The sequence below is a fragment of the Girardinichthys multiradiatus genome, chromosome X, assembly GCF_021462225.1.
Source record: "Girardinichthys multiradiatus isolate DD_20200921_A chromosome X, DD_fGirMul_XY1, whole genome shotgun sequence".
Classification (NCBI taxonomy): Eukaryota; Metazoa; Chordata; class Actinopteri; order Cyprinodontiformes; family Goodeidae; genus Girardinichthys; species Girardinichthys multiradiatus.
The window spans coordinates 38,107,998-38,128,135 of NC_061817.1; positions in this window are offsets into that span (position 1 = coordinate 38,107,998).

The following is a 20,138-nucleotide window of genomic DNA, read 5'->3' on the forward strand; positions in this document are numbered from 1 at the left end:
CGTACAGATTGGTGTAGCTGCAACAGTAATTAGGACTCTGTGCTGGTCCATTGGGGTGCAGAGAGATCTGAGCCAGTCCTCACCTACTTTATGGTCCTGAACTAAATTGTTAAATTTAGACCGGAGGTAATAAAGTAAAAACTTTGGTGTTACTTTTGACCAGGACATGTCATTTAAATCCCATATTAAACAGGTTTCTAGGATTTCCTTCTTTCATCTCCGGAACATTGTCAAAATTAGAAATATCCTGTCCAGGAGTGACACTGAAAAACTAGTCCATGCATTTGTTACTTCAAGGCTGGACTATTGTAATTCTTTACTATCAGGATGTCCACAAAATGCAGTTAAAAGCCTTCAGCTGATTCAAAATGCTGCAGCAAGAGTTCTGATTAAAATTAAAAAGAGAGATCATATTTCTCCTATTTTAGCTTCCCTTCATTGGCTCCCTGTTAAATCCAGAATAGAATTTAAAATTCTCCTCCTCACATATAAAGTCCTTAATGATCTAGCTCCATCATACATCAGAGATCTGATTGGTCCATATGTTCCTAACAGAGCACTTTGTTCTCAGACTGCAGGTTTACTGGTGGTTCCTAGAGTCTCTAGAAGTAGAATGGGAGGCAGGGCCAGTATTCACAAAGATTCTCCGAGTCCTCGCTGAGACCTAACTTAGCCTAAAAAGTCCTGCCATAGACTCCTAGTTTCAAAGTGATTCAGTTCGCTGCTGAGAGCGACTCTGAACGAGGAGACAGAAACGCCAATATTAGATGGCCCTTGTTTAATGAGGTTTAGTTTGGTTAAATGACCAAAACAAAACAGAGAAAAAAAAAGATGGAGAAAAGCGAAGTGAACAGAGGAGCAGAGCCTGCTGGTGGAGGAGAAGAGAGGAGTGTTGAAAGATAGATTTGGTTCTGGGATCACAGTGGGAACCAACAGACATTCCCAGTAGATCAATGCGTCATTCCCTCTGCTTTCAGCACCAGCCTGGAATGTGAGCAGCTCTGCTACCTGCTGCATTCAGAAGCTAGAGAGGGGATAGCAGCACACCAGAGAACTTCTCCTTAGGATTCTTCATAAATACGGGACTAGATCCTTTAGTTATCAGGCTCCTCTCCATTGCAACCAAGTGGGAAGTCTGGTTGTCTCTGCTGAGACTGCTGCCCTGGAAACAGAAGACTGCAGCGGAAGACGATGAGTACGAGTAGATGTTTTAGGGTCTAATCTATACAGTTGCACTTTGTTTGCAGCACTTGAAGCCTTGAACTTGTTACAGTTCTGTAAAATACTGTATGCTTAAAAGCTGTATCTCCATCATCACAAAACTTTCTATTTGTATTTAAGCTGACATAGAGGAAAACACTCTCAAGCTATTTCATGAAACTGTCACAAAAGCTTTAACAAGCACAAGGATAATTATTTGCAGATTTATAAATGACTGTCAAACTGTCTGACTTTATCTTTTTGAGTTTTAAAATTAATTTGGTTTCAGAAAGGGTTATTACAAACTCACTCCATTAGCTCCATCAGAAAGCAGAGCGGAGAGACGATGCACATATCCTCCTGAGTCAAGTAGTCGCCTTCACGGTTCTTAACATTTTAAACACCTGGGGCTGTCTCTTTAAAGCAATAAAAACATTACCAACTGATCTTTCACATAATCAAAATGTGAAAAATGCATGCATCTTTCACATTATATTTTAATGCAAGTTTTCCAAGTGGAAATTATGTTTATTTCATAACTATCCTTATTGTGCTCTCTCGGTGTGAAACTTTAAAAGGAGGACCCTGAGAGCCTTTTCTTTATGACATACAATATACAGACCAAAAGTTTGGACACACCTTCTGATTCAAAGAGTTGTCTTTATTTTCATGACTATGAATATTGTAGCTTCACACTGAAGGCATCAAAACTGTGAATTAAATCATGTGGAATTATATACTGAACAAAAAAGTGTGAATCAACTGAAAATATGTCTTATATTCTAGGTTCTTCAAAGTAGCCACCTTTTGCTTTGATTATTGCTCCACACACTCTTGGTATTCTGTTGATGAGCTTCAAGAGGTAGTCACCTGAAATGGTTTTCCAACAGTCTTGAAGGAGTTCCCAGAGATGCTTAGCACTTGTTGGCCCTTTTGCCTTCACTCTGCGGTCCAGCTCACCCCAAACCATCTCTATTGGGTTCAGGTCCGGTGACTGTGGAGGCCAGGTCATCTGGCGCAGCACCCCATCACTCTCCTTCTTGGTCAAATAGCCCTTACACAGCCTGGTGGTGTGTTTGGGGTCATTATCCTGTTGAAATATAAATGATGGTCCAACTAAACGCAAACTGGATGGAATAGCATGCCGCTGCAAGATGCTGTGGTAGCCATGCTGGTTCAGTATGCCTTCAATTTTGAATAAATCCCCAACAGTGTCACCAGCAAAGCACCCCCACACCATCACACCTCCTCCTCCATACTTCACGGTGGGAACCAGGCATGTAGAGTCCATCCGTTCACCTCTTCTGCGCCGCACAAAGACACGGTGGTTGGAACCAAAGATCTCAAACTTGGACTCATCAGACCAAAGCACAGATTTCCACTGGTCTAATGTCCATTCCTTGTGTTCTTTAGCCCAAACAAGTCTCTTTTGCTTGTTGCCTGTCCTCAGCAGTGGTTTCCTAGCAGCTATTTTACCATGAAGGCCTGATTCACACAGTCTCCTCTTAACAGTTGTTCTAGAGATGTGTCTGCTGCTAGAACTCTGTGTGGCATTGACCTGTTCTCTAATCTGAGTTGCTGTTAACCTGCGATTTCTGAGGCTGGTGACTCGGATGAACTTATCGTCCGCAGCAGAGGTGACTCTTGGTCTTCCTTTTCTGGGGCGGTCCTCATGTGAGCCAGTTTCTTTGTAGCGCTTGATGGTTTTTGCGACTGCACTTGGGGACACTTTCAAAGTTTTCCCAATTGTTCGGACCGACCGACCTTCATTTCTTAAAGTAATGATGGCCACTCATTTTTCTTTACTTAGCTGCTTTTTTCTTGCCTTAATACAAATTCTGACAGTCTATTCAGTAGGACTATCAGCTGTGTACTGTATCCACCACCTGCACAACACAACTGATGGTTCCAACCCCATTTATAAGGCTTGAAATCCCACTTATTAAACCTGACAGGGCACACCTGTGAAGTGAAAACCATTTCAGGTGACTACCTCTTGAAGCTCATCAACAGAATGCCAAGAGTGTGAGGAGCAGTAATCAAAGCAAAAGGTGGCTACTTTGAAGAACCTAGAATATAAGACATATGTTCAGTTGTTTCACACTTTTTTGTTCAGTATATAATTCCACATGTGTTAATTCATAGTTTTGATGGCTTCATTGTGAAGCTACAATATTCATAGTCATGAAAATAAAGAAAACATTTTGAATGAGAAGGTGTGTCCAAACTTTTGGTCTGTACTGTACATATTTTGAAGTAGTCTAACATGGTTTGAATTTAATTTTAAATGACAAACATTCTGTGAGAATATGATAGAAGTCCTGTTTTTTTCTGAGAACAACATGCTTAAATTTATAAATTTTCCTTGATGTGGAAATGATGCAACTATAACAAACCTCCTAGTTCGCGGTGCACAGAGGAGGCACACTAACTCTTTCCAGATGCCAACTTCTGGAGCAGGATTTGTGACGCACAGAGGTCATTGTTGTTCACAGACAGATGATTCCTCAGTTCCCATCCTGGAAGTCACGCAAGATCGAGGTCAAGCCTTTTGACCCTGACATCAGTTTCCTGAACATATAGGCCCGGACCCTGAGAGAAGAGTGAGGTCATCCTGTGCTGCACAGATGTAGGTTTGCAGCCACACTGTTCATCCTGGGAGTCAGGATACATCACAGCTGACTCGGTTTGTTCTGCATTTGGAGCTGGAGCAGATTAGCAACCTATTGTACGCTTCTTATGTTTATGCTTTTCTGTTGAAGAAAACTGGTTTTCTGCCATGTTTCCACAGCTGTTAAAGCTTTCACTGTATGTGTCTCATGAGTAAAGCTGTAAACAATTGCTGAAATAAAAGTATATTTATCAGCAAAGAGCACAATTCAAGTTGTAAAATTTTAAGACAGTTTACTGTGAATATATAGCTTTTTATGCACATAATTCTTTTGATTTTTATAAATTTCTTTTTGTGGATCTTAACGTAATGTTTGGTGTATATCTACAGTTACTGTTTTGTTGCTGACACCAGGAGAGAGTGCTGGGAATTTGCTATTCAGGTAGTTAAGGATAATCCTTTTGGAACTGTTTTTGAAGCTGGCAGATCTGGGAGCACCTGTACCTATGGAGCTGTTGACCACACTGAGGTTCCTACAGATGGAAATGTGCCAGTCTACCTGATCCTTAAAGAGTTTGAGTGTCATGACGGTAGGGGTCCGTAGAATAATGTTTTAACAGCTACATTACTATACATACGTAAAAACACAAACTGATTATGTGGAGAAAAGTAAGACATACACAATCACTGCCTGGCTCTTGTTGGGACCCCAGCCATGAGTTACAACATTAAAGGCCAGTAAGAACTTTTCTGGAACTTTCTAAATAAATCGCATTAACCTACTTCCAGCACAACCAGGAAAAGGAACAAGAGGAGTAACAGCGGACTTCCCGTGACGTCACTGAATAAAACCCCCACATTCCAACAAACAGACGTCTTCCACAGAGGTCCCAAGCATAGCTGCAAGGAGAGACAGCGTGCTAATGCCTCCTTGCTGGCAAACAGACATAACTCTTCAAATTCAATCCAAGAGTGTCATACGATCACGCAATCATATGCACTAAGTTAAGTAGGAATGAATTGCTGTTTGTGTATCCAGTATTTATTCATGAACGGGGTAATTAAGGTGTAAGCGTTGCTTGACTTTTCTCTCTGAGATCTACAGAAGCAAACTGTGTTCCAGAGAGTTCCCAGCAGAGACCCTGTCTCTACAACGCCGAGTGGAGCAGTTTCTCCCAGTCTGAAGGAAGGACAAAAGTACCGCAACACAACACGCTGCTCTGCATGTAGTTCGGCCCGGGCCAGCAGAACCAGTCGCCCCTTTCCCTCAGCTACGGAGGTTAGCTCCAAGTTAACCCTTTGTTTACCCACACGTGGATGTTTCCTCAACTTCGTCACCCCGGAACAACTTCTCCTCAGCACGGTTCACGTAAGAGGTAGTATTTGGGCAGAGAAGATTAGTTTGAGCTAAATAATGTTCGTTTAATGACGTTTGTTTTTGTTTGTGTTGAGAAACTCAGCTACAGTAAGTGCTAGCAGACTAGCACTCAACTAAGGATGTGTCCTGTGTTGTGTTTTAAAGTTAAGACAAACTTTATTTAAAGGGTGGTTTTAAACACAGAAGATCAGCCATAACACGCCGTCCACGTTTATGCATTTCAACCCTTTTATTAGTGGTATTTTAAAGGTATGTGTCTGATTCTGGTAACAAGGTATACAAGGCTTCTTTTGTTAGCTCCAAGAACACGTGCTCGTCTACTTTATGAGTCCGCTTAAGACACATTTATCCGTAAATATTATTTTAATAAATAACGGCAGCTAATTAAACATCGTTGAGAATTGATCATCCACAAGGTTGATTTTATTCATATTCATAATCACAACACTCTCTAATATAAAGAAGGCTACTCTGAAGACACAGTTTGTTACAGAAATGGGAAGGTTGACACCTGTATACATCAAAGTAACACTGCTGGTCAGAACTGGAGCAGAAATTTTAACGTCTAAGCTTAATATCTGTTGCGCTTACATGCAACCCACAGAAAAGTGGCTGTGACTGGTTAATCAGCTGCAGTGTGCATGCAACATGAGCACAGCTCAGACAAAAGCAGCTGAAGTTACAAAACTCTTGCATCTTATTATGATTTTAAAAATAAAGGTTTAAGGTTACAAATAATATTTTTAATGTTTTCAACAAGATCATTTACCAACCCTCCTGTGTGGTTTTAGACCTGCAAGGCAATGTATTACGCTGAAGCAATTAATGAGCATTTACAGTACATTACTTTAACATGATGAAAAAATAACAAAAAAATCTAAAGGCACCAACAGGTTCTGGAACATTCGGGTTTTCATTCAACGGTTCCTGGACTGAGGAGAACTGGAGTCATCGGTCTACATAAAGAAGTGTTTAGAGGACTTTTGTGATATGATCCATTTTTCTGATGTTGGTCAGGACTCAGGACAGCAGCACTTTGGATGCGTTGTAGCTGCCTGAGACCAGTACAGACAGCATTAAAACTGAACCATGTGAAAATAAAGGTTTGCAGCAGTTTGGTTGGTTCTGGTTTTGACAGGACACACTTTATGGTTTGGTGGTTTTGGCATATTTAGCAAAAGACTTGATGTTGCTGGTATATTTCAGCTGTGAGTCCAGAACTACACCCAGGTTTCTGATATGCTCTGTGGCTTTTTGCCCATTGGACCTCATTTATCAGAATCTGGAGCAGGTTGCGGCTCTGTATTGACAGTAGATCAAGGTCCACATCTGAAGATGTGTTTATGCTGGCCAACCATAGCGTTCAATCAGCCGAATGTTGATAAATGTGTGATTTTAAGACCAAATAGTAAAAGAAGACACATCTTTCACAGCGTCACAACTGAAATAAAGACACCACCCATGATATTACACTATTAAAATTGCTGCAAATTGTAATGTCTTAACAGTGACACATCACACATGCTGGAAGAGGTTCTGCCTCTGTCTGACAGCCTTCAGACCCAGATAAATATTTCATGCTGCAGAGCATCAGTCCAGTGAAATATTGAGCAGAACTGCACGGGCCAAGATACCGCACCTGTTCTCGGTTATATACAGCAGACTTCCTCCACCTGATCCAAGTGTTGTGATTATGAATATGAATATATTATTTCATATTAATACTTTAATATCTTATTAAATAATATTTCGATCTGTTAAGGGTTGTCCTGTGAATACCAGCCCAATAAGGCGATGGTATTAGGACAAAATTGAAAGCCAAGCTCTGGGATTATTGAACAGCAAAACTTTGTACACACAGAATGAATTCACATAAGTTCTTAAAAATACAAGAATTTATTAATAAAAATAAGTCAACTAAAAGTCAAACATATTTAAACAAACTCTTTACTATGCTAAAACAATCCGACTAAACTACCAAGCAGAATTAAAGAATAAGGAAGACTAATAGGCTATGTACAATATAAACAAGTTGATTAAAGATGATTGAAAATCATGACTGAAAGAGTGATGCAACATTACCATGAAATGTTTATGTTTGAGAACCAAGGATTATCTTGAAGAATCTGGAAATTAAATTACGTTAGTCTTGGAACTAATTAGAAATATGGAATGGAAATATTATTCCTAGACTGGAAACTAAGAACCTTCCTGGGTAATTGATCTTAAGCGGACTCATAAAGTAGACGAGCACGTCTTCTTGGAGCTAACAAAAGAAGCCTTGTATACCTTGTTACCAGAATCAGACACATACCTTTAAAATACCACTAATAAAAGGGTTGAAATGCATAAGCGTGGACGGCGCGTTATGGCCCGATCTTCTGCGTTTAAAACCACCCTTTAAATAAAGCTCGTTTTAACTTTAAAACACAACACAGGACACATCCTTAGCTGAGTGCTAGTCTGCTAGCACTTACTGTAGCTGAGTTTCTCAATACAAACAAAAACAAATGTCATTAAAGGAAAATTTAGATTATTTACCTCTAAACTAATCTTCTCTGCCCAAACACTACCTCTTACATGAACCGTGCTGAGGAGACGTTGTCCTGGGTGTTGAGGAAAGCATCCACATGTGACTGCTCCCTAAAGGTTAACTTGCAGCTAACCTCCATAGCTGTGGCGTGGTGCGGCTCGTTCTGCCGTTGTCCTGGAACACTGTTGCTTCTGTAGACCTCAGAAAGAAAAGTCAAGCCACGCTTACACCTTAATTACTCTGTTCATCAATGAATACTGAATACACAAATAGCAGTTCATTCCCACTTAACTTATTGCATACGAGTGTGTGATCATATAGCACTCTTGGATCCAGTTTGAAGAGTTATGTCTGTTTGTCAGTGTCGGGACCACAGCCATGGTTACAAAGTGCCAGTACAAACTTTACTGGAACTTTCAAATTAAATTGCCTTAACCTATTTCCAGCACAGCCAGGAAACGGGGTAACTGCGGACTTCCGGCGAAGTCACTGTCCAAATAAAAGCACCGCTCTTGCTACATCCTGCCTCTTCCACACTGGTGAACATCGGGACAGCGGAGGCACAGCGCACTCATGTCTCTTTGCTGGCAAACAGACATAAACTTTTCAAACTGGATCCAACGGTGTCATAAGATCACGTGATCATATGCACAAGTTAAGTACAAATGAATCACTGTTTGTTTTTCCGGTATTCATTCATAAAAAGGGGTAAATTAAGGTATAAGCATTGATTTACTTTCTCTCTGAGTCCTGCAGAGGCAAACTGGGTTCCAGAGAAGTCCCCAGTAGAGTAGTTTTTTCCGGTCTGAAAGGATGACAACAGGAGCCAAATCACCGTGGTCACGGTAACGGGCAGCCACTCCCCACAGGTAAGGAAGTTAGCTGTAATGGTTTGTTGACTGTGGACGTTTCTTCAAACTTCGCCGCCCTGGGCAGCTTTTCCTCAGCATGGTTCAGAGGTTAGGTTTGGGCAGAGAAAGATTTAGATTGAAATGATCTAAACGTCTTTCATTTTATGAAGTTTGCTCAGCTATCTTAGAGCTAGCAGGCTATCTGCAGCACACGTGCTCAGGTTGTGTTCTGTGTTTGTGTTTTTTTAAAAGTTAAAACAAACTTTATTTAAAGGGTGATTTTAAACACAGAAGATTGATCATAACGCGCCGTCCGCGCTTATGCATTGTAACCCTTTTTATTAACGGTATTTTAAAGGTGTGTGTTTGATTCTGGTGCTAAACTATCAGTTTCTTTTATTAGCTTTAACTGCTAACAGCTAATGAAACACCATTCAGCCCCATTTCTCCAGAAAGATTTGGCTCCTTTCCAAATATTCCCTTAATAATATTTCTTTAAATATTACTTTAATAAATAAAGACATCTAATGAGACACCGTTGAGAATTAGTCATCCAGAAGATTGGTTTTATTCAGCAGATCATTCTTTAAAAAATTATTTTATTAAAATAATATTTTATCTGATCTTGCATTGTGAATGGTTGTCTAAAGGTTTGCTGATTCTTGCCTAAGTTAGTTCCAAGACTAACTTAACTTCATTTCCAGATTCTTCAAGATAATCCTTGGTTCTCAAACATAAACATTTCATGTTAATGTTGCATCACTCTTTCAGTCATGGTTCTCAATCATCTTTAATACACTTGTTTATATTGTACATAGCCCATTAGTCGTTATTCTTTAATTCTGCTTGGTAGTTTAGTTGGATTGTTTTAGCATAGTAAAGAATTTGTTGATTGAAATGACTTTGAGTTGACTTATTTGTGTTAATAAATCGGGGGGTTGTGTAATGGGGTGACCCATGCCTTCAGATAAGTACCTTACACACGTAGAGACAGACAACCAATGACTAAACAACTTTTTTAAATTTGGTTACATCTGGCCTGCTTTTAGGATTGTGCTCCTTTGTTTGAGTTGTACTCTGCAGTGGACACAATGATTCTGATGGTTCTTAAGTTATTTGATGTTGAAATAAAGGGTTACCATGTATTTCTGTTTTCGTCTTACCTGAGGTGTCTTTCCAGGGCAGGACAGCAGGCCTCCAGAGCATTATATAGACAAGCTGGGTATGGGTTGTTCCATTTGTAATGACTGTCTAGGGGTGTTTGTGTGGGCTATACCATTAAAAAAAGAATAGACGCATATCTGAATATTAATAATTATTCCGTGTGTATTGAACTATTTGTACATTTGCTATCTTGAATGAATACCAATTAATGGTGGTTTGTCTTATAGGAGGAGCTTCCAGTATAATGTCTGGAGTAGAAGCTCCCTCTTGGGGGATTTTGCAATTTGAGCCTCCTGAGGCACAGTGTACCAGTGCTCCATAGTCAGGGGCCTAGCACTCCATAGTCAGGGGCCTAGCGTTACAGAGTCAGGCGTCTAGCGCTCCATAGTCAGGGTCGCTCCATAGTCAGGGGTCTGGCGCTCCATAGTCAGGGGTCTGGCGCTCCATAGTCAGGGGTCTAGCGCTCCATAGTCAGGGGTCTAGCGCTCCATTGTCAGGGGTAGAGCGCTCCATTGTCAGGGGTCTAGCGCTCCATAGTCAGGGGTCTAGCGCTCCATTGTCAGGGGTCTAGCGCTCCATAGTCAGGGGTCTAGCGTTACAGAGTCAGGCGTCTAGCGCTCCATAGTCAGGGTCGCTCCATAGTCAGCGGTCTGGCGCTCCATAGTCAGGGGTCTAGCGCTCCATAGTCAGGGGTCTAGCGCTCCATTGTCAGGGGTAGAGCGCTCCATTGTCAGGGGTCTAGTGCTCCATAGTCAGGGGTCTAGCGCTCCAGAGACAGGGGTCTAGCGCTCCAGAGTCAGGGGTCTAGTGCTCCATAGTCAGGGGTCTAGTGCTCCATAGTCAGGGGTCTAGTGCTCCATAGTCAGGGGTCTAGCGCTCCAGAGTCAGGGGTCTAGTGCTCCATAGTCAGGGGTCTAGTGCTCCATTGTCAGGGGTCTAGCGCTCCATAGTCAGGGGTCTAGTGCTCCATAGTCAGGGGTCTAGCGCTCCATTGTCAGGGGTCTAGCGCTCCATAGTCAGGGGTCTAGCGCTCCATAGTCAGGGGTCTAGTGCTCCATAGTCAGGGGTCTAGCGCTCCATAGTCAGGGGTCTAGTGCTCCAGAGTCAGGGGTCTAGCGCTCCATAGTCAGGGGTCTAGCGCTCCATAGTCAGGGGTCTAGCGCTCCATTGTCAGGGGTCTAGCGCTCCATAGTCAGGGGTCTAGCGCTCCATAGTCAGGGGTCTAGTGCTCCAGAGTCAGGGTCTAGCGCTCCAGAGTCAGGGTCTAGCGCTCCATTGTCAGGGGTCTAGCGTTCCATAGTCAGGGGTCTAGCGCTCCATAGTCAGGGGCCTAGCGCTCCATAGTCAGGGGTCTAGCGCTCCTTAGTCAGGGGTCTAGCGCTCCTTAGTCAGGGGTCTAGCGCTCCATAGTCAGGGGTCTAGGACTCCATAGTCAGGGGTCTAGCTCTCCATAGTCAGGGGCCTAGCTCTCCATAGTCAGGGTCCTAGTGCTATCTTGGAATTTGGTTGATATGAATTTAGTTTGAGTGTTTGATGATTTTTGCATTACTTGTTGTTTTTTTGCTGTAAATTTTATTTGCCAAACAAACCATTTTCAGCACAATGCACTTCCACTGGCTTGGAAAAAGAAAAAAGGAATGAAAACCAGTACCAGCTTAAGCAGAAACTCTGCGAGTCCTCCTTCCAAGGCTTGACCAAATCCTACAGGGGGGGATGGATTTGTTTTTTATTTCAAAACATTTATTTATTTAACATTGGAGCAACGCAGAGTTCAAAGTCATTTTGATTAGATGTTGTTCTCTTTGGCAAATCCTTAGACACTGACAGATTTCATTTAGTGCCATGAAGATGGGCTGCACTTTGAAGAAAGGGTCGTCTGTGGCCTTGGAGTTTTGCCTTCAAGTTAATTGAGGACAATAAAGCTGTTTATTCTCATTGCGCCAGAGATCGGTTCATTATAAACATCAGGGTTCTATGCAGGTCCAAGACTAAAAGGTGATAATAATATGAGGTGAGAATGTTGTTATTTTGCAGAGTCAATAGTAGTCAATCTCATCATTTCACTAACGATAGGTTGTAAGGTTGATGGTCCTCCTTTTGCATGTTAACAACTAGTTTTGGGTGTGACTGGCAAACTGGTTGATTCAGTATGTGAAGGTGCTACTTATAAGAGTTTGCATATCAAATGCCCACTGGCTTGATTTGGCCTGACTCAGCTCCACTCGGCTTGCTTTGTGAGCTTTGCCATTACTATTTTTTCAGTAGCGGTACCTAGTTTTTTAGTGCTGGCTTCAGACGTGGTACTATTGAGGCTGAGTCAGGACCATATGTAACGTGAACAGACTGCTGTTCACTAATTGGCCATGGGCGTGCCCAGGCGTAAGAGTCGACCAAGGTATAAAAAAACAACCGCCATTTTCAAGCGTGCATTCAACTGAGCGAGAGTCAGAGTTCTCACAGTCAACCGGAAAAGTCACCCTTGGAGCGACAATTAGATGCAATCTTTTCCTGGCGATCATAGTATTCAGTGGCAGCTGGATGGGGCTACAAGGAATGAAAAGGTGTTTATTGGTGCACTTCCACTGCACGGTTATGCAGCACAACACAGGACATAGGAGGCGGACCAAATCAAGCCAGTGGAAAAGGGGCATTACATCTTTTATCTTGCAATGTTGTGTTTTAAATGAATTTAGTTTGTCTTCCTCTGTGATGAATTGACGACCTCTCCAGGGTGTACCCCACCTCTCACCCAGGAACAGCTGGATATTGCCTTCAATTCCCCTGCAACTCTCTATGGAATGGCGGTTGTAGACAATGAATGATTACCCATCTTTCTGAGATTACTAAAGACAAAGATGAGCAACACAAAAATTTTGCTGAGGGCATAAAAGACCTGAGGTACAACCGAAGACCCGCCTCCTCCTTCCTACAACCCCCAGCACGCTAGACACCAAGCTGTGCTTTTTAACCCATGTTTTCTTATGGGTCTTATGTGTCAGACTTTCTTACAATCTGTTATAGTGACGGACCCTTCTGTCTTCATTCATGAAATAAATAAATAAAATTACTTGCTTCTAAACCCTCACAGGGAATTGGACAGAGTTTGTGTTTTAATTATGACTAAAGCAGAGACTAAAGAACCAAATAAAACTCAGGCTTATAAATCTAGAAACACAAGGGAAAAAATCAACAAAACCTGAAAGAGGATCTGAGGAACATGAAGGATCCGTCAGCTGATCCTCTCTTTATTTATCAATGTCCTCTGGGTCCAGTTCCAGGTCTGAATTAGATGAATGAACAATCTGAAAGGGAATGAAAATGAAAGAAGTAAGGGAAGGAATGAAATGATAAATGTAACATAAACATATTTAGCATTTAAATAAAATACATAAAAATACAAAACAAGACATCAAACTAGTGCCTTGATCCTTTCTTAAATACATTATAAAGACAAAAGTTAATCAGTGATAAAACAGATTTTTAGCTCAGAAATAAAATGAACAAAATATTTTTGGTTTTCAGATCAAACCTGATTAAAACAGGAAAAACTGAGTTAGTTTGATTCCTTTATAAAAGACTCATCAGACAGAAGGAGCAAAGTTTGTTTATGATAATTTTTTAGAATATCACAAAATGTTTGAATTCTGTTTAAGTTTAGATGCAAATAATGTTGATTTACATTAGGAATAAACAGCATCGCCTCATTGAGTCATTAATTCAGAATCATTTTACTAAAACATGGATGGTTCCTGTCAACAAAAACCAGAAGATTGCAGGAGTTGGTGGACAGTAACATCTTGTCATGATGACCAGCTTCTAACAGTCAGGACACAGATGTGGCGCCATCTGGTGGAGGTTTATTGTGTTACAAGGGAATCCTGGGGATTTTATCCGTTCTTGTTTCTTTCTGTCAAAGACCTCTTTTCGTAACATTTTTAGCAGTTGGTTGGAATTGAAACATTGATGTCATCTTTCAGTATTCTGCAGAAATCTAAGAAATGCGACATCTGTCTTTCAGCCTGGGGGGAAATATGGCATCCTTTTTTGGGGCTGTTCTTGTGTCAATGTGCTGCTCATAGTGTTCTCCAGAGTCCAGTGGGACATTGACAAAACCATTGTTTGAGTCCAGGAATCTCTTGCATTGTCCATTGTTCCGACATGAATAATATGTGCAGAGATGCATCTGATCATTGAACCGTATGGAAACCCTACCACCGGCAGGAAACCAATAGCAGTCCACATGATAAAGAGGTGTTGGGACCTCTGCAAAGTCTTCATCATAGGTGACATGTTATCTTGGCATATTCATTTAAAAACTCTCCTACAGATAAATAAATTACACCCCAATAGCTTTTGTAGCATTGATCTATTCTGATGTTCTTATAGTATTCATTGCTGAAACCTTTTTTAGCAGTTTCCTTAAAATATGTGGGATAAGTCACAGTTATATTGAGATAGTGTCTCACAAGCACAATGGTGTCTCCTCCATCAATCTCAGTGGTACCAAGCACAATGATTGTCTTTGTTTGCCTTGTTGTATACCACCACCACCCAGTTGTACCAGTTGTACTTCTGGTCCAGAACTTCTTTCACCTTAAGAGCGATGGCCTGTTTGTCATCAGTGCTGAGTCCTTTGACAGTCTCCACCACATCTTTCTTCATGTAATCTTCATAGTTCTGCAAGCAGTAGTCTATGGCTGCTAACTGAGCTTCAGAAACCTTCTTGAACATCTGCACATGTTCATCTTCTTTGGTCGTGGTGTTGAAACCAATCAGTCTCCAGTAGAACTGGTTTAGCACCATCCCCTTCCACAACAAGCTGCTAAAATACAAATTATATTTACCGATCTTAGTAATGTCACATTTAAACTTCTTCTTCAGCAGATTGTTGAGGTTTGCACTCAGAGACGTGCTGTTGACTGTCAGGTAGCGGTAAAGATTGGACACACTGGACTCAGCTCCTGAGTATGGTGAATATTCCCAAGCCAGCCTGGCATTGGGACGCCATCTCTATAAAACAGACAATAGCAATGATGCTAAAATACAAAGACACATTCAACCTTCATTATCTTGAGAAACTCTGCTAAACCTTTAAAATATGTTAAAAGGACAGAGTCCCGGTACAACCAGTCCAGCAGTCCAAAGTCAGTGTTAGGAGTGAAAGTTTTCTATGGAAAACCCCTCACTCTGAAAGCTTGCTCCACAATGGAACTTGTAGTGATAACAGAACCAGACGATGGTCCTAAGAGGAACATAGAGGTCCATAATGAGCATCAGACTTTAGGACTGAAGTCCCTCTGTGGGCAGCACTACATTATAGGGTTGGATTAATGCAACCAGAGGAGGAACATGAAGAGGAACTGCAGGAGTTTGGACATTTTCTGAATGATCTGTAGAGGTTTCAATGGGTGAGCCTGAGGAAGAGTTAATTCTCATCTTCACCAATATTTCAGGGGATTTCACATTTCTGTTGTCACTACATGCATGCTCAAGATGAGGGATTGTTGCAAAGTTAATGACACAATGCAATTGATAGCCCACTGTCACTACGTGCTCATTCAGGAGGAGGGATTGCTGCAAAGTCACTCGATCCAGTCAGCTGGGTTTCCTTAGATAGAAAATATGTTACTAGTTGGAATAATGAACTGAACTTTAAACACTGTTTGATATCGAGGATCAAGTTGGAATGTAACTGACTTTGAATCTGTCTGACACATTTCTGTATATTAATTGGATGTTTGATAAAAACATTGTTTGAGTGATGATCAAACAACTTTGATGTATTTGAAAGAAGAGTATTTATATTTATATACTATATATATAAGAGTGGGATATATTTTCATTTTGAATAAAAACTGAAAGATTACAGATTTTTTTAGTCTGCATGTGACGACTGTCTGATCCAAGATGTTTTTAACCTCATACTTGAGGATGTTCATCCTTAGAGACCTACATCTTGGGTCACCTTTGTGGACGTTGTGTTCATGTCAGAAAATCTAGTTCATATTTTAGCCCACAGATGCAAACAGAAGGCATCATTCTCCCACCTGTTCATTGTGATGGCTGTGTTTGAGCTAACCTGTCTTTAGTGCTTTTTGCTTTGAGCATCTGATATCAAGACACAATGACACAAATGACCTGCAAAAACCTCCGCTAACACTGAGTCCAGGAGAATGCTAGAGGATCAGAGCCTCGACGGCTGTTATTGTAGGATCAACAGCAGCCCTTCAGAAAGTTCTTCTCAGACAAACACGCTTTAGCTTTAATTACTAACCTTTACTTTTGCTTTACAATCAGGTTAGACTGGTTTGCTGTTTATGGTCATTTTAACCCACAAATGTTTCAAATTTGAAACGAATCTCAATCATTTCAGTTCAGTGTAACCGGTCTCTAATTTCTCTTTCTCAGCCTCAGAATAACATCTGAATCAAACAAAAAGTGAAAGCTGCTGCTTCTAGTTGATTTCATTTTTATTGTCTTTATGTTGGATACAAACTACCCTCCAAACACGGATATCTGTTAAAATGTCATAATGACTAATTTTTGTCTGGGTTTATTCAGTCTAGAATTAGACATTGAAAAGGAAACATCTTAAGGCCACAGGTCTGGTCCAAATGAGAAAGTCAGGTTAGTTTAGTCCATTTAAGCAACTCTTGCAACTTTTCCACCACATTTGGACATCAGAAGACGTCTTCATGTGGATGTCCTTCACAGGCAGTGTTGTCTTGTACCTGTAAGCTCTTAAGCAGCAAACATCAGCACATTCTGGATGAAGAAACCTGCTGAGTTACCTGCTGTTCTGATGGTTTTATTCTCTGTCAGCCGTAACTTCTTCCTGTCTGAGGATGAGAATGAAATAAATCATGGAGGGAGCTGCACATAAAGACCTGATCCAAATAGTTCTGGTGGAATATTTAAATATCAGAATGAAAATAAACTCTGCAGACCTGATCAGATGTTTGTGAAGCAGATGGAGGTCCAGTGGGGTGATCAGCAGCTCGTTAGAAGGAAAGAGGAAACTTCTGCCCTCTGCAGGACTGGTGCATTTTGCTTTCTGGTGATGAAAAGCCATGTAGATTGCATCTCTGCACGCTAAAGCTAACCAGCCAATAGGCAGAAGTTGACACCTAAAGACACACCCTCTCCTTATTTCCATAATGAGGTAGAAATGCATACGGAAATGTAAAAAGCACAAGCATAAATAAATAGCATTGAACAAATAAATAGAGTTAAAAAAAAATACAAAGGAAAAATAAAACAGACTGAAAATCTTATAACATACACCTAAAAATCATTAATAAATAAAGTTGAACTTTTGATGATAATACAAAATTAAGGTAATTATTACAAACGTGAATAAATAAAGAAGCTAATAAAGAAGCTAATTAAATTAGAAATGTACATTTATGTCTCATTGAATAATTGAATTACTGCCTACATTTATTTATTTACTGTATTTTTTGTGCATTCAATTTTATGATTGTTTATTTATTCAGCATTTATGTATTTCTGTATATATTCTTAATTATGGCGGGACTTGTCTTCCATACTCCTCCTCCTCCTTGACTTGACATCCTCTTCTTCTAAAAAAAATCACACATGTACCTGCAGATCAGCCTGAGAAGATCTTCAGCCCCACCTTCTGGCCGCTAGTAGGTGGTGCACCTTCATCTTCCACTACCTTTAAATTCAGACCCATTCTGGAGCCAAGCTGAACATGCAAAAGAGGATGAAAATGAATCAAATAAGAGAAGGAACGAAATTATAAATTCAACATAAACATATGTAACAATTAAATAAATAATCTAAAAATACAAACTTAACAAGACATAAAAATAACACCTTGAATCTTCACAAAATACATTTTAAACACAATTAAAGAAGTTAAACAGTGATAAAACCGATTTTTTGTTCAACATAAATAAAATGAACAAAATATTTCTGCTTTTAGTATGTCATCTGATTAAAAGAAGGAAAAACATTGTTTGATTCCTTTATAAGACTTTCATCAGACAGAATGAGCAAAATAAAACAAAATATTTAGTTTATTTGTCTTTGTCCTTTATTCCGGCCGCCAACAGTAAAAACATACACATAAAGCATTGCTCACATTTATTTTTTAATTCACATTCATTAGAAGAAACCAGTTTACAGGCCGGGAATGTTCAGTATTATAATAAAATAAAAGTATTTTAAGTTTATTCTGCTGTTGTATGAAAATTCAACTATTTCTAGACTGGGCTAAACCTTCAATGTTTCAAGATCGTAACAACGCCTCTGTTGATGTTCTAAACATTTCAACCCTTTCCAGCTCATATGATGATATAAGCATCACTGGTCTGCAGGTGGACCAGAGTAGTGGCGGTCCAGGTTCAGACATTTCCTTCTGGCTGCTTGTCTTAGTTCTAAAACATTTCTATTAGTGAGTGTTTTCATACCACATCTGATCATTTTACTTCTAGCTAAGAACTAAAACGGAATTAAAAGCAGCCTGCTGCTATAAGTGGCACCAGGTGTGACGAAAATATTATGAAATATTCAGCTCAAAATGATAAAGAGTGGTATCAGAATATAAACGTTGATCTATTTAGCACCTTAATGCAGGTGATCCCTCAATCTTAAAAGTCTACCTATTGGTTAATAATCCAGCATCTCTAAATTCTCCTTTGCAGAGTCAAACGGCATAGTTCAAGTATTTTCATTGCTGCCTAAACACTAGAAAACCTGGTTTACTATGAATATTACACTGTCAAAATACACCACCAGCTTCATGCAGGCTATACATTCAACAGCCACTTTATCGGATACACCTTTTTGACTGCATGTAAACAGAAATCAACCAATCAGATGGCTCCAACTCAATGCATTTAGGCATCTGGATGTGATGAAGACAACCTGCTATGGTTCAAACTGAGTATCAGAATGAGGAAGAAACAGGATTTAAGTGACCTTTAATGTGGAATGGCAGTTGCAATTCCAACTGCTGATCGACTGGGATTTTCACACACATTCATGTTATGGATGCAATGGTTGGCCTAAAAGCCAAGAGGAGTAACTTTCTTCTTCATGTGTTGGAACAATGTTTCAAATGTTTCAAAATACATTCATCCAGCTGAGATGAATCATTTTTGTTTTTCTTCATAAGAAACAGAACGTTTAATTAAACAAGCTCTAACACATCTGTCAATAGTTCTCAACAATTACCATCACAAGGCACAGCGCTAACTGTTCCAGTTTATACACAGCAATATATATTCAAATCAAATCATATAGTTTCATACATCAATTCCAACTTGATGCTGTTATAAATAAAACAATGCAGCCAACTTGTAAAAATGTTTTTATCTAAGGAAACCCAGCCGATTGCATCAAGTCTCTGACTTTGCAGCAATCCCTTCTCCTGAAGGAGCATGTGGCGACAGCGGAAAGGAAAACTGCCCTTTAACAGGAAGGAACTTCCAGCTGAACCAGAACCAGGCTCAGTGTGAGTGGCGAACTGACACCACCAACTTAGGGCTTGAGAGAACAGAGCATGCGCACACAAAATCACACAAGCCCTGATCCAGGAGTACTTTCTATGTCAAAGAACAATTAGAGGTATTGGCAACAGTAGCTCCTTCAGTGGCTTCATCTAGTAGAGAAACACAGCTGAACATCTAAGCTCTGAACCAGGATGGAAAGTAGAGTGCATAAAGTTAATTGCAGCAGTATCTCCTTCAGTTGCTTTATCCTGGAGAGAGAAAGTTTTAAACAGGGCCATGTCTACCTTCAATAGAGAGAGAAAAGGAAGTTATCAGCAACAGCCCAGGCGATGGCTTCCTTCAGGAAGGTGCCGCAGCTAAACAGAAACACTGATGTAGCTTCTAAGGAGAGAAAAAACTGAGAATGAACATAAAGTTAATGGCAGCAATAAATTAAGATGATACATAACTATACATTATTAATGTTGATACTGTAGCGCATTAACAGACTTCATGGTTTCAGTTCCTGCCATGTAGCAAGTCATTGGTAGATCCAGAGCAGCCGACCACAGAATACCAACTCTGAGCCCAGAACACGTGGAACCTTGAAGCAGAGGAGCTACAGCAGCAGAACACCACACCGGTGCCATCGCTGTCAGCTAAATACAGGAAAAAATGAGGCTATAATTCACACAGACTCACCAGAACTGGTCAATAACAGGCTGGGAAACATTGCCTGGTCTGAAAACCTGGTCTTGCTTTCAGCTCCAACATTCACATGAACGGGTTCAAATTTGGTCTAAATATCATAAGAGCTTGGATTCATCCCACCTTGGATTCATGTATCAGATTGGTGGTGGATGTGTTATGATGTGGGGCATATTCTATTAGCACATTTGGTCCCCATAAGTACTAGCTGAGGTTCATTTAAACACCACAA